Source organism: Ictidomys tridecemlineatus, chromosome 15, assembly GCF_052094955.1.
Source record: "Ictidomys tridecemlineatus isolate mIctTri1 chromosome 15, mIctTri1.hap1, whole genome shotgun sequence".
In the NCBI taxonomy this organism is placed as follows: domain Eukaryota; kingdom Metazoa; phylum Chordata; class Mammalia; order Rodentia; family Sciuridae; genus Ictidomys; species Ictidomys tridecemlineatus.
In genome coordinates, this window is record NC_135491.1 from 46,583,476 (window position 1) to 46,598,006 (window position 14,531).

The window sequence follows — 14,531 nt, forward strand, 5'->3', positions numbered from 1 at the left end:
TGAATGCAAAGAAATACTATTAGGCTGCCTGGTTATGTATTTTTTATGAGGCCATACAAGACGCTGCCTGACCCCTTGCCGTTCACGTTATAAGCACACTGAAGATGCTTTTCATTTGGGTTTTGCTTTTCAGCCTGGATGACCTCTATTTAAAAAAAAAAAAAAGGAGGAGGAGGAGGAGGAGGTGGGGGTTGGTGGGAAGGCCTAATATGTGACCCCAGGGACTAGTCGCTTCAAGGATTACATTTAATTCATATGATAATATTGAAATATAACGTTCCTGGGTCTAATGTTTGGGTTATTTTCTCTTTCTCTTTATTTCAGGGACTCATTGATGAGTCCTGTCATAGATGTTTTTCATCAATTTTGGTGTAGAGAGCTATAACTCATGCACTAGGGTCAGATTCTTAAAATTACCTTTTTTTTTCTCTCCCCTCCTCTTAGAATTCAGGTCATAAATACAAACCCTCTCCCTCTCCATAGTTTCTCTAAAAGACATAGAGTAATTAATTTTTCTAATGTGTGTCTACCAAGAGTTCTGCTTTAGTTAACAAAACAAATTTTATTTTGGCATTTCTGAAATCCATTCTCAACAACTGACCCCCAAGTTCTCTATTACTGTGAAGGCACACATCTATTTAACTCTTTCCTTTTTGGAAAGATACATTATGGTATTCCTTCTTACATGTCATGTGTGATATTTAGATAACCACCCACATTTGGGTCCTTGTGCCTGGTACATGCATACTCTGTAATACTTATTTGTACATCACTCTTACAATTGTCCTTCTTTGTATAATGCCCGTATCAGTTATTGAATGTCCCCTGTGTGAATTTTAGTGGACTTTACAAACTTCACCATTAAAATGTTTTCTGCCCCCTGCTGCGGGGCCACGTTGCTCACTGTATTTAAGTTTGTGGTTAATGTTCAAAACCAATTTGTAAAAGCATCCCTCTGGCTAGTTTTTAGAATGACCTTCCTGTTAAAGTTTCTTCTGACATCACATCTTTTTGTCTTTGCTAGTTGAAAAGAACAGGTGGAGGAATGGAATTAAACTACACATCAATAACCGTATTTTGAAAATGTTTTTATTCCTTTGGCTTAATAGTCTGCTACTTAATTTCTTCAAATCAGCTGCTGTTCATCAGTGCTACAGCATGTCGCTTGTCTTGGAAGCAGGTTCCTTGGAGGGACAGTAACATTTCACTGGAGCTAATAAAGTCAATTAGGATAATATTATACAGTAGGCCACTACAAAATCAGGTGCATTTTGCACCAATAAGTCTGTTTTAAATTCATTCCAATCTTATACTTCACAAGGAGCATATAGAGTGCTGTTATTATTAGTGACATCAGCTTGAAGATGTATATTTAATTGCAATCTTTCTCTTTTCTATTCTTTAGTTAATGCAAAAGAAAAAAAAAAAAAGAAACCCAGCAAATTTGTGGATATGTTCACACGTTTTCATTACCACAAAAGTACTGACAAAAACTGATCAAAGCCGGGAAATTCATGGCAGTAGCTGAAACCCCATCTCCAGCCAGTCCCTTATTATTACCCAGGTATTGCCACAAAATGTGATTCAGCAAATAAAGCCCCTGGCTGCGGGGGTGGGGGGTTGGGGGGGGGCTCTGCAATCAGAGCCCAGCAAAGTGGGTCTGCAGTGAGGTTTTCAGAATGACTCCTAATTTTCCTACATTTGTTTGCATCACAGTCTGAACATTTTTTGACATCTGGGTGACTGGTAGAAATGCACATATGTCTCCATGTATACATAGAGTCCATATATTTTTTGTCTTTGTCAGTCACTGTGTGTGGGAGAGGGATGTTTTAAAACAGAGTCCAGGTTCTCCTTTGTAAGGCATTAAGCTGTGACCCTCCTCCTGCCTTCCCTCCCGCTGTAGCCCTGGACTTCATGATCCCTCCTTGACTGCTAGCTTAACATAGAGTTGTCTTTTTTTTTTTATTTTTTTTATAAACCCAGTCACAACACAGAAAGAGGAGGAGGAGGAAGAGAGAGAGAGAGAGAGAGAGAGAGAGAGAGAGAGAATGTGAGAGAGAGAAAACACTAAAAACCTTGAAGGATGGTTCTCAAAAATACTAAAGGAACCACAGGGAATTCCTTTTGAGAGCAACAGAAAGCAGGCTAGCTGAGGTAAGGTAGATGTGGACAGTCTTTTCCTTCTCTTTTCTTCCTTCTCTGTCTCTTTCTGTGTAAGTCTCTCTCTCTGTCCCCCCTCCCTTCTCCCATTCTCTCTCTCTCTCTCTCCCTCCCTTTACATTCATATGTTCTGTCTCTCCCTCTCTCCTGCTCACTAGCTGTTTCTTTATGGATCGGGGAGGGCCGGTGGGTGGGGGAGCTACCTAACTTCTTCCCTGCTTAAGCAATCTGAGAACGGAACTCATGTGAATATGCAAATAGGACTGCCTGGCCGCGTTGCTGACACGTGTATGTGTTGTATCTCTCTCCCCACCTCCCTGTCTTAGCGTCTGATCTTCAACAGATTGCTGTTGTTTCTTGTGATCACCAGCACAGCGTGCTGGAAAGAGAGATGGGGGGGGGTGTGGAGAGGTGGGGATTGGAGGGAGTGTTGTGGGGCTGGGAGGCAGGAAATCATGACATGATTGCTGTGACTTTTTTATATTAATGTGTGGCTTTTTTCTAGCTCATTTGCATGTCAAAGTGGTGGAGGTGTGAGGGCAGAGATTAGTATGGAGATGACATAATGATGCAATGAATTAAATGTGATCACTTCTCTGAGCGGGGGTGAGGTGGGGGGGGCACGAGGTTGGGAGGGGGGTAGCCAGTAAGACAGACGGAGTGAGGGAAGCTAGCGAGAGGGGAGCGCTGCTTCTGATCTGCACCGCACAGTTGATTGATGTCACCAGCTCGCAGAATGCATCTTTTTATTGTGATGGTGGTGATGGTGGTGGTGGTGATGCTGATTGCGATGATTACACTTACCGTTAGTGTGAAATTTGAATTTTAAGTGGTCAGTGCTGGAGCTCCAGCGCACGTGATTATTTGGTCCATCAGTGCAAACCCTTTACTGTCAAATTTTAACACCGCTCCACATTTGCTTTTATTAAAAAAAAAAAAAAAGACGATGCAACCTACAGGAAAGAGAAGATTGCTAATCTGTGATATTACACAGTGGGCTGGAATACCAAAGCTTTTCATGTGGCTTCACTTCTATTTTTTGAGTATGCAAAAAAAGGTTGGGGGGATCTAGATTAAAAACATTTTTATTATTATGAAGAAAAAAAGAATCTTTCATTGGATCGGTGGGGTGGCAAAGGTTTCAACCAGTGACAATAAAGAAAATGCAATTTCATCTCTGGCATTCAGCGTTATCTCCCTTTAATAGCAAAACCAAACCAGACTGATGGCTGAACAAAGCAAATTCTCAGGCGGCTGGTTGCAGGTCTGAACGCAGGAGTAAAACCGAAACATTTTTTTCCCCCTCCTTTTGCCTATTTTATATGCAACACCTGAAAATATGTACAGTATAGTTGTAAAAGAGGGGAAGAGGAAGAGTTGTTTTTTTTTAAACACTTCTATAATTAAAAAAAAAAAAGAATATAAACACAGACCACAAAGGTCTTTTAGACTTGGGAGATTTATTTGTTCCAGAAGTCAAAATCATTCTGTCTGCCACTAAGTTTTCTTCTGATTAGTCTGGTCTACTGCTTCTTTGGGAGGATGGACTTCCTACAGTATAGACAAATCAGTATAGAAATTAAGGACTAATTGTTATGTGTGCAATAACCCTGATGATATAAATGAGCACTTAAGAATCCACAGAACATCACTAACATAAATTTATTGAAAAAGAAAATCCAAAGCAACTCCATTAGTTTTTCTCTGTTATTGTTAAGGACTTTAAATGGATTTCCTAATTGGATAATTTTATTCACAAGAATAATACACAAATGGAAAACAAGCCCTAACTCTGGGGTGGGGGTGGAGTTGGCCTTTAGAAGGAGGAAAATCTCTGGCAGAGCAAACCACCATCAACTTGGAAAATAAACCTGCTCAGGGTGCCAGGATGGAGGGTAGAGAATAGCACGTATGCGTGAGAACCACCTGACCCAGTGCGGCTGGGGGAAGTAGAAGGATGTTTTTAACATGTTCAGGCAATACAGAAGATAAATGCACTCGCCTCATTTTTATGATATTTAAAACAGTGTCCATCATTATTGTCCTTCTTCAATCACATGCATTTCAAATTCGTTTCGTTCTGTTTTCCTAGGATGCAGCATCCCTATTCCCCTTCCTTGATTCACTCTCATCCACATCTTCAGCATTTTTCTGTCCACCAAGTCCATCTATCTGGAGATGCACTTGGACTCGCCTTGCTCCTCTTCCTTTTCCCAGATGAAGGCAGCTGTGCTTACTATAAACTTGGTCTCACCAATTCTGTGCATGGACACTATTAATAGAAGAGCGTACGGTGTCCTGTGCTTACACCCCTTTCCTGCCAAATACATGCAATACATCAAGACAGTCAGAGGAAAGTTCTGGAGTGCTGGTCTTGAGCAGCTTTCCTCCGACACATCAGCACCTGTATCCTTATTCTCCCTGTGTCCCCAGGTAGTACTGTGGCCTCCTCTGTGTCCTGCTTTCTCCTTGCCTTAGTCTTCTATGCCAATAAAGAAGAAAGGCAGGGATGAGGATTGTTACTATTGATCTGCCCAAGGGGATCATTAGGCATCCGTATCAATCTACAAATCAGTGGGCCTGTGTTACTAGCTTGGGCAGTCATTGCCAATTTGTTCCTATTAGATGGCTGAGCCTGGAGGTGTGTGATGAGCAGATTGGGGCTTTATCTCAGCACCGGAGAGGATGCAGGCTTGCTGACAGACAGCAGAGGTTCAACGGAGTTTTGTTTTGGGGGTGGGGAGAGCGCAAGGGAGACAGGGATGCTTATGAGTTTTTTTTTTTGTCCTGAAAGCTGTCTGCACCTTAACTAGACCACCAGGGTGGACCCTACCCCATCCTAGTTGGAACTGGCCCCTGCATCACCACCTCCAGCCCTGACATCTCCCCGGAAAACTGTCCACAGAAACATCTTCTCTTGTATTCTTTTGTGATCCTTTTTGGGATCGGCATCAGAACAATTGAAATGTAAACATTTTTTTTTTTTCCTTTTTCCTCCTCTAGCAGTATATTTACAGTTGAGCAGGTGACATTTTTAGCTGATATTTTCTCTGTAGTTCAATTGGATAAAGCAAAAGTTAAAGCTGTGGATAATTTTGTTTGGGAAATCATATTTACCTTTTTTTCTTTGAACCGAAGTCTAGGAGGAAGTGTGTTCTCACTGCATTCTTGATGAGTATTGTTTTTTAATCTTTAAAGATCATCCTTGTCTTGGGCTTTCAGAGAGCAACAACTATGGCAAAAGCCACATTCTCTCACATGCATGTAGATGTGAAAAATAAAAATTATGTTTCCATAGGGGGAAGGGGAGGGAAAAAGGATAATGAATGAATAAGCACAATTTATGTCGTTACCGCTGCTAGCGTGACATTTCCTCTTCATTATTTTGTGAAAACCTCAATTTTAAACCTGGTTTTACTCATTCCTGACGTGAGCATTATTCAGTATAAATATCTGTCCATTGCCAGGCCTCGGTGAAGCTCCCAGTGACATTTCTGCTTTATAGCTTTCTGCTGGGGGTGGGGGGGGGAGAGACCAGGAAGGTGGGCTGATGCGGAGAGGGAGGGAACCAGGCAGCCTCCACTTCCTGGGAGCTCTGTTTTTATTCAGCCACTGAGTTTGTTCCTTGTGAATAATAATCTGTTCTTCTCAGCTGGGGTTGGGGGGGCAGTGGCTAAAACAGCCCAACTTAAATTGAATACTTAGCCCTTACCATCTGCTTGTGAAATTGCTCATCACTCCAAGGGGGGACAAAAAAAAATGTGTGTGTGTGTGTGTGTGTGTGTGTGTGTGTGTGTATGTGTGTTTTTAAACAACCTTTCATATTTTTGAGTGTTGAACATGAGACAGTCGTGTTTATAGTGAACACCCATTGCCAAGTGGTTTTGGTTTGCTTTTGGTGACCCAACATATTTTAACTTGCTTTTTAAAAAAAAGGAAAGCCCCTTCGGCACTTTAGAAGACTTTCAAGTTCTTATTACTATGTATCACTTGGTACTGGCATTTTCTCACCTGTGGGTTGGTTGGTTGGTTTGTTTAGTTTTCCTGGCCTGTCCCCAGTTCATCCACTCTAAAGATGCACGCACTTCATTCCCTCCGACAGGAGCCTGCTTGTTGGTGGTGGTGAGTGGCTCACACAACTTCACAGAAACACATCTGTGTGGAGTAGATGATTTTGGAAGTTAAACTGTTTTAATTTATCATGGACCAGACCTCCAGGCCGCTTTCATCTTTGTGGCAAACGTATAGAAATCGATTTGGAGTGGACTCAGAAGAATGTTGTAAGAGTTGGTTTTGCAAATATTTATAAACCTAATTTCTTTGGAGTGGAGTCTTCTGAGAGAATGGTCACTGTACGATTAGGCACAGAGTTCACTTGGAGGAGGATGCTGCCCAAATCTGTTGTTTTATAGTGAAGGGTTGAGAATTCAGATTGGTTTGCCAGTGACACGCTGTCAAAGCCAGAGATATCTGGAGAGGTATTTTATTAATCCTTAGGATCCCCTGTCCTCGTTTCTTGAATCAATGAGAACTTCACAATGAGCGAAACAAACAACCCGGGTACTCTGATTTTCCACTGAAGGACAGAAAATGGACCTTTTTGCATGTCTCTTTAGCAGGGAAGGGAAACCCATAATTTTCTCATCACACAGGGCTTATTACTTAAAGATGTTGACAGTATGTAGCAACTTCATAGGAACTTTTAATCAGCCAGAGGCTGGCCCATCAGCCAGGACATTTATGACTTCGGATTCACCAGGCTCACAAGCCATCTCTGATTTCTCCCATTCTGATAGAAAACATTTTGATTTCTTAACATACGGTTTATCTACCCATACATCTCCCTAGTTTTCCCTGTTTTATTTAGTGTGGCTTCTTATGTGCCATTTCTTCATGAAACAATTGGTACATTCTCAGCACGCTGTTCTGAGTCGAGAAACCTCGTCTAGATTAATGGTCAGTGTCGCACACACGCACATCTGTGTTGTGATAGTACAGAGGCGCTGAGAATTACTGACAAGATCCAGAATAATTCCTAATGCTGTCGAAGGCTTCATTTTCTCCTCGGAATGATGGATGAGGCATAAGAGGTGCCTTCTGAGATCATTATGTGCATCATTCTGTTAAGTGTTATTAAAGTCCGTCTGTCTTAGACAGCAGAAACTGTATCTTCGCCCTTATCTTGCTTCTGTTTTTAAAAAATGGTGACTATGGATCCCTTCCTAACGTGAGCTCTTTTTGAGATCATCTGCCTGTTAATTTGGGTCATAAAATTATTGGGGATTGTATTTTTCTTTCAACCTAAAATTTGATAATATTAATCCACAAGCAGATTCTGGCTTATTTTTAAACCTTTAATTCACAATAAATGCTTTAGGAATTCATTTTACTATTTTTAAAAAAATAAGATGTGGCAAGTACCAGAATTTGGGGAATGGGTTTCACTCTGGAACTTCCAAGAGAGATCAAAGTCTTTTATTTTCTGAGTTTCTGTTATTTTAAATACCACTGTTGCTTTGTCACCTCAAATTGATGAACATGCAGGACAAGTTTGAATCAGATGAATATTACACTGAATTCCTCCCTAATGGGCAGATGTATTCAGAGGTGACAGTGCAGAAGCTTGTCAACCAGAAGGAAAACTTTGCTCTCCACTTGGTCAGGGAAAGTTTGTTTTTACGAATTGGTACATCTGGAGGGAGGGTGAATTTCCCCCAGTGCACAGGGCACTTGCTGCTTTCAGCAAGGCTGGGTGAAGAGGGGTCAGGAGTAAAAGTGGCACATGAGCTGCGAAGGTAAATTACAGATCGTTCCTATTAGATCTCAAGCAATTGTACCAGAAGAGAAGAATTCACTTTTAAGATTCAGAGCTCTTCCTAGAGTTGCATATTTTCCTGGAACCTATACTAAGAAAATATAACTGATTTTACAGAACATTTTCATTATTACCCAGTAGCCCTCCCCATCACCTTTTATTTATTTATTTTGTTATTGTTTTTGAATAGTTTGCTGGAGTATCATTAGATTCCCAGAGGCTTATCTGAAGAAAATGAAACCAAAAAGAAGTAAATCATCACATCTTTTTAAAACACGGTTTCTTCTTTTCAGAGATTCATGGAGATCTAGAAAGGTTCATTTTTTTTTAAACTTTTAATAGAATTATATAAGTTTGATGCACAGCTGGGATAAACCCAGCCATCCACAGCACAGCTAGTTTTTGAACATTTAATTTTATATTTGAATAATTCTTCAGATCAGGCTGTAATCATGAATGTCATATAAAAAGTTTTTTTTTTAAAAAAAGAAATTACATTATTTCACAGATGTGCAAATACTTCTGAGAAAAAAATTACATTGATCAGTTTTTAATACCCCCCTGTCTCACCCTTCAGTCAAAGGGAAAAATAGCTTTTTTTCCCCCATCTTTGTCTTCAGAAAGGTGCTAGATTGTAAACATCTGAAGGAAATGAAAGGGGGTTGGCCAGTCCACCCCAAACTCTTTCCAGATTTTCAATCCTTTCAGCAGCAGCCTTCAGTTCTCAGAAAAGAGGGAGGGTCTAGGGGGGGAAAAAGGAGAAAGGAGATGTCTCTGTTTATTATTAAAATTTAAAGTGAAAAGCATCGCTATAACTGGCTAATTTTGAATCTTCTCATTGAGGGGGCTTTGAGCAACAAGAGGCAAAATTTAGACAATGTGTGCACCGTGGTGATTTGGGAAAGATAAGGCATTTGCCGCTAATTAAGATCTAATTCTGGGAAGAGGACAATAAGCAATAGATGATTATCTTTTCTTTTATAGTTTCTGAAACAATAGTGTGTAGAGACTTGATTCAAAAAAATAAAAACGACTCAGACAAACAGGATCATTTTTACTTAGGCAGAAAGATGAGTCTTTGTAGAGTGTTTCTGAAACAGAGTGTGTTTATTCTGGTTTAAAGGGATTTCGGAATTTCTGTGTTTTGCAAATACAGAATATTTCTGGAAGCAACAATTGAAGTCGCAAACCGTGGCTGTTTGAGGAACAGTCACCTGTGGTTGGGAACACTGCTGTTACTCAGGGCTGAATGACCAGGCGCCTTTGAATCCGAAACAAACAATTTAATTAGAAGCCTGGAGTGCGTGCTTTTCCCACGTCTCTGTCATTAACATCTCAGACCAAGTAACAGGGCATAGCCTCCACACCCATATAGTATTTGGATATTTGATATGCCCTCATAAAGATATTCTGCAAGTGGAAAAAATTGCATTAGCATTTAGTCCATGGATAATGATTTGGTTAAGCTACAGTTTTTCAGGATTTCTTTATTGTCCCAACTTCTTTTTTTTTTTTTTTCCTGAACCCAAACAGAAGAATCTACAGAAATAAAACAAGGTGCTATATTTAGATCAGTAGGGACGAAATCACAAGTGCCCCTTTGTCTTTCCCAAACCATACGTGCCAGATGCTCTATGAGAAAAATAATCTATAATGTTGGGTTTATTTTCAATATGCAAGTCGTATAAAAATATGCAAGCTCCGATCGCAGTGTGCTGGAAACGACTCCACAAAAATGTGTAACGAAAGCTGTTACTATAAGCGCGGCTCATGTATTGGAACGGCTGAGACAGCTTGATACAGTTTTAACACTTGTTCAATTATAAGGAAAAGAAATTCAGAAGGGAACTTGATTTAGATAAGAATTTTAAAGAATCCTTGACATTTCCCTAGTAACTTCCCCTTCCAATCAAAACCATAGCCTTGCCCTCGTCTGTCCCCTTCCCTTTTCGAATACTGAGGGTCCGACTCATTTAGAGAGCTTGGAACTAAGAGCCACCCTCGACTTGACCACCTTTTCCTTCCAAACCCTGCTCATATTTTAGGTTTTATTGAGGGGCTGGGTCATAGCTCTTGGCAAATCATTTCAGGTGTCTGCTCTCTTTTATTCACTTAAGAAATGGAAGAGAAATCATCTGGTCGCTGGCCACACTTTTCTGTCACGCCCATTTCTTTTTCGTTTAGGTGATGTCATCTCACTTTCCCGGGAGATGGATTTTTGTGCCCATAAGAAAGGTTGACAGTGGTATGAGTAGCAAACCTTTAGTTCCAGGAGTTTGTACAGATGTCACTGTTTTCTCTCCATTTAGCAAACGCTGGACTGATAGGACTACCTTGTGTGTATGTGCGAATGCATGTCTATAAATAATACACAGGTTTTAAACATCTATGTGTGCACATGGCTGGATGTTGTGCTGTGGTGTGTGTGTTCCAGCCAAACTCGTTCTTGGGGTGACTGAATACATAAAGAACATAAGCTCCTACCGTCAAAATTCCCTGACTTTTAACTTTCTGAACTGAGTGGTCTGTCTCGTTCGTGACGTATGTAGGATTTCATTGCTAATAGTGCATATTTTGAGAGTGACATATTAATAGTGTTTGTTTAATCTAAAAAATTGGCACCTTAGCATCATTTTAAAGTTGGTCTCCTCAGGGTGATTTAAAAAAAAAAAAAAACAACAAAAAACCCAAAAGTCAAAATCCCAAACCCTAATCAAAAGAAACCAAAAACCCTCCAGCTTTAAGCTAACCCAGTTCATGGAGTGTTTTTAATATGAAAGAATATGACTTGCTTAACCTTGACTAAATATATTAATCTCAAGCATTTGAGGGGAAACCCCCCCAAATCTAGTGTTTGTGACTAAGGCCCTCTGTAGGCAGCAGGGAGAGCCATGTGTCTGCATCAAGGGGGACAAATGGCCCACAAGCCTTCACGTACAGCGTCGTAGCCTGTTTTGACTTCTCAGTTTCTGTTCATTTCATGTTATTTGGGTATTTGTAAGTGGGTGGAAGAAACAAAGTGCCAAACTTTTTCAAGGTATCCAAGACACTTACAACAAGGTCTGTGCATTACGGGCTGGGCTAGAAGGGGGGAAATGGGGAAAGCTATCTTTTTTCCTTTTTTTTTTTTTTTTACTTTCTATAGTGGTTAGTGGGAGCAATTTAAAGAGGGATCCTGGAATTTCCAGACCCTGACTCTATCTTCTAAGTCATTTCTGTACCTGGAATAAAATGTTGCTGTAGAAATTATTGACATAATGGTCCCCATGAGGACTCATAGCCATCAAAGTGAAATCTCACAATAAATTCAGAGGCCACCTGGAGACCCACCGTTAAAGAGCTTTTTAGAGGAGGGGGGGAGACTTTAAAAGCTTAATTCTTCTTAAATATAAGTTCACTGATCATGTTTCTGTACCACTTTCCTTGAGTTGAGTTCTTTACTTTTAGCTTTGTTAAATAATCCTTTAAAGCTTTTTTTGACAGCAAAAATGCTGCATTTTTGTATAGATGACATCACTAGCCCTGCTCCAGCCACACGGAAAGCCACAAGGTTACAAAGCCATAAACCACAGTCAGAATTTCTGTGGGTCTCGGGAATAAAAGCCTTAAAACGTGAGGTGGGTCTCAGTGATCTGCGGGACAAACACTCCCAACGATAATACCAGAAAGATTATTGATCCGTGTGGGGGAACATTTTCTTTTTCTTTTTTTTTTTTAAAGCTAATTAGTCTTTGCGAAGTCAAATAACTAATGCTGTTTTACACTTAGCACTTAGGCGGAGCTTTCATCCTGAAAGTGCTTTGAAAACATTAACTAATTAATCATTAGCTAATTTAGCAACTGACGATAAAAGTTGAGAGACTAGAGGAGGCTGGATTCCACCAGTGTTGGGTGCACAGAAATCCCCTGGTGGAGTCGAAGCTGGGGGACGTCTGTCTGGAGCAGAGCTGGATAGCTCAGGTCACCAAGTGTGGACAATTTACAGGACCATGCTCAGGTAATAACTGTAGATAACACCAAGAAAACCTTTAAGACACATCCTCCTGAACAATCTTCACAGGTAATGGTCAGCTTTGTCTTTTTTTTTTTTTTAAGTGATAATGAAAAAAATAAAATAAAAAGAAAATAAACAAGCCCATCTTAGCAGAGGCAGCCTTAGCACATAACTGGAGACTAAGAAGATGCTTCAGGTTGAAAGTGTGGTTAATACATCATTATTTCTCACGGAGGTCAAAGCGGAACAATGAAGCAATAGATGTGTTCTCTTTGGAATTCGGAGGACTGGCGTGAAGTAGGAGTAACCCCAAGCAGAATGGGAAATTGTGTGTGTGAAAGATCTTTTGCAGTGAAGCTTCCTAGGTCCAGTGCAATGTCATCCATGAACGCTGCCCTGGAAATCGAGCTTAGTTTAAGAAACTTGGTGCAGCCACCTAAGAGAATTCTCTTGTGTATCGAGACAAACAACGCTTTCCAGGGGGCTTGTCTGCTCAGCACTGTAGCCCCATCCATTATGTGAATGAGATGTGAAAATAGTTCCGCGTTTCTCTGAGCTATCAGCAGACCGCACAGGCTGAGTTTCTTTAAAAATACGGAGACAGTTCATCTATAGACTCACTCTGAATGAGTGAGTATGTGTGGTCCGGCTCGTTTAAAGAAAGAAACACTCCACAAAAGCCACCAGTATTATAGAAGGTGGTACCAGTAACTGCATTTTTGAAGAATGAATCTACTGTGCTTTGCATTCAATGTGTTCTAATCCCATGTACCCTTTTGCTGCAGTGAGGAAAAGCAAGATTTCAGAATATTAAAAAAAAATGTCACACGTGAGAAATGTGTTCTTGTTTTGCTCTTGCCTGTCATTACTGAAGTGTTGGTAAACAAGGGGAGCAGAGACAGATGTTGTTTAAATTTTTCAGTGTGAGTACTAGGGAAAGATGACTGTTGGAAGGAAATCTTTCCACCAAGCAAACTTTGATAAGCTTATTGTAGATGGCAAAAGGCAATGGAAATAGACAGTGCCCATCTAAGAGAGCCGATGAGTTTACTGAAAAATTATTTAGTGTTCTGTGGGAGAAATTTAAGTGAAATGCTTTATACACAATTCCTGGGATGGTACTTGAAAGGTTTCAGTCCTGCTTAGAAGCATTTCCGATTAATACTGAATTGTACTGTGGTAAGCCTGAGCTTGACTTCTGTTTTACCTTCAATAGCCCTCCTCTTCTTCTTTTTCTTCTTTCTTTGTTTCTTTATTTTGTTGCTGGGGATTGTACCCAGACACTTGAGCATGCCAGGCAAGTGCTCTATCACTGAGCTACACTCCCTCCCCCAGCCCACTAGCCTGTCATGAATACAAAGCCTATGTCTCCCACTTCCCTACTTTATCTTCTGCTTACCTTTTCTTATAGCTTGATAGTTTTTTTTTTAAATGACAACTAAGTTTCAAATTACATCCCTAATTGGGGAATTTAAAATTTTGTATCTTCCTATTAAAGGTGCTCTATTTTAGAGGGGAAAAGAGGGTTCATATTTAAAGATCACTTTTTTTTTTCAGTTTAACTTTTGCCTTTGAGTATCAAAGCTCCTTGATTCATAAACTTGGGGTCCTCCCATCCTCTCCCTGAAATCCTTACAGGCTTAGAGATCTTGCCATGGTGGCAAAAATGTCCCCTATTTTTCAGGGCATCCCTGACAGTTAGCACCTGTGAATCAACCCGCCTCTTGAGCTCTACTAGCAGAACTTTCAAAGGAGGCCTTTAGAAAGGTCAGGAGCCTCGATTAGCCTGTAGTCAAGGAATTTATACAAGGGAGATTGTTGTGCTCCCATTCGCACCGATTCTATCCTATTCTTTTAAAAATACGATTTCCTGTATCAACTTGAATCAAAGCTATACAGAGAATAAAAGCTAATTTCTTTGATACTGAAATTAGAATTTTACAATAGTTGTTGTCAGTGGGGGTGATTTTTGCCTCCTCCCCTGTACTACACAGGGGACATCTGGTGAGGTCTGGAGACTGTGCTGGTTGTTGTAACTGTGTGTGTGTGTGTGTGTGTGTGTGTGTGGTGGGGGGATGGGGAGTGTGCCAGTGACTGTAATAGTTGGAGGTGGTTCACCATCCTGCAATGCACAGGACTTCCCTCTGTAACAAAGAATATCTGACCCCAAGTGTGAGCCTTGTAGAGGCTGAAAATCTGCTGTCAACCTGTGCCTATACCCGTGCTTAGAAAACACAACAGCTTTGGGGGAGGCACTTGCTTTTTAATAGTATTTGTAGGGGGGAAAAAAAGTATTTCATTGGAGAGAGAGTTCTTGCTCCTTAAATATTACTTCTCTCAACTCCAGTAGCCTCATAGAGAGGGCTGGAAATGGTGACCCCACATCCTTTCTATTTTCTCACTTTTAAAAACCATGTAGCAAGCCAGCCAGAATGAAAGGGAAGCAGGCCGATGAGCAGAGGACGTGCTGGTGGAAATGCGAGAACAACTCGCAAAGCCCTGATGGATTTTTATTTTTTAAAAGATACTTTCAAGGCTGCATCCCATACTATTTAAGAA

The 14,531-nt window shown here is 40.5% G+C and overlaps 1 protein-coding gene across 1 annotated transcript in view; it reads left to right on the forward strand.

Annotated features, from left to right (window-relative positions):
* Nucleotides 1-2,073: 2,073 nt before the first annotated feature.
* Zfhx3 (zinc finger homeobox 3) overlaps nt 2,074-14,531 on the forward strand; it is a 929,635-nt gene continuing 917,177 nt past the window's right edge. Inside the window, exon 1 of the mRNA XM_078032605.1 lies at nt 2,074-2,157. The gene's annotated coding sequence lies outside the window, so the exon portion shown is untranslated. The remainder of the gene's footprint in view (nt 2,158-14,531) is intronic.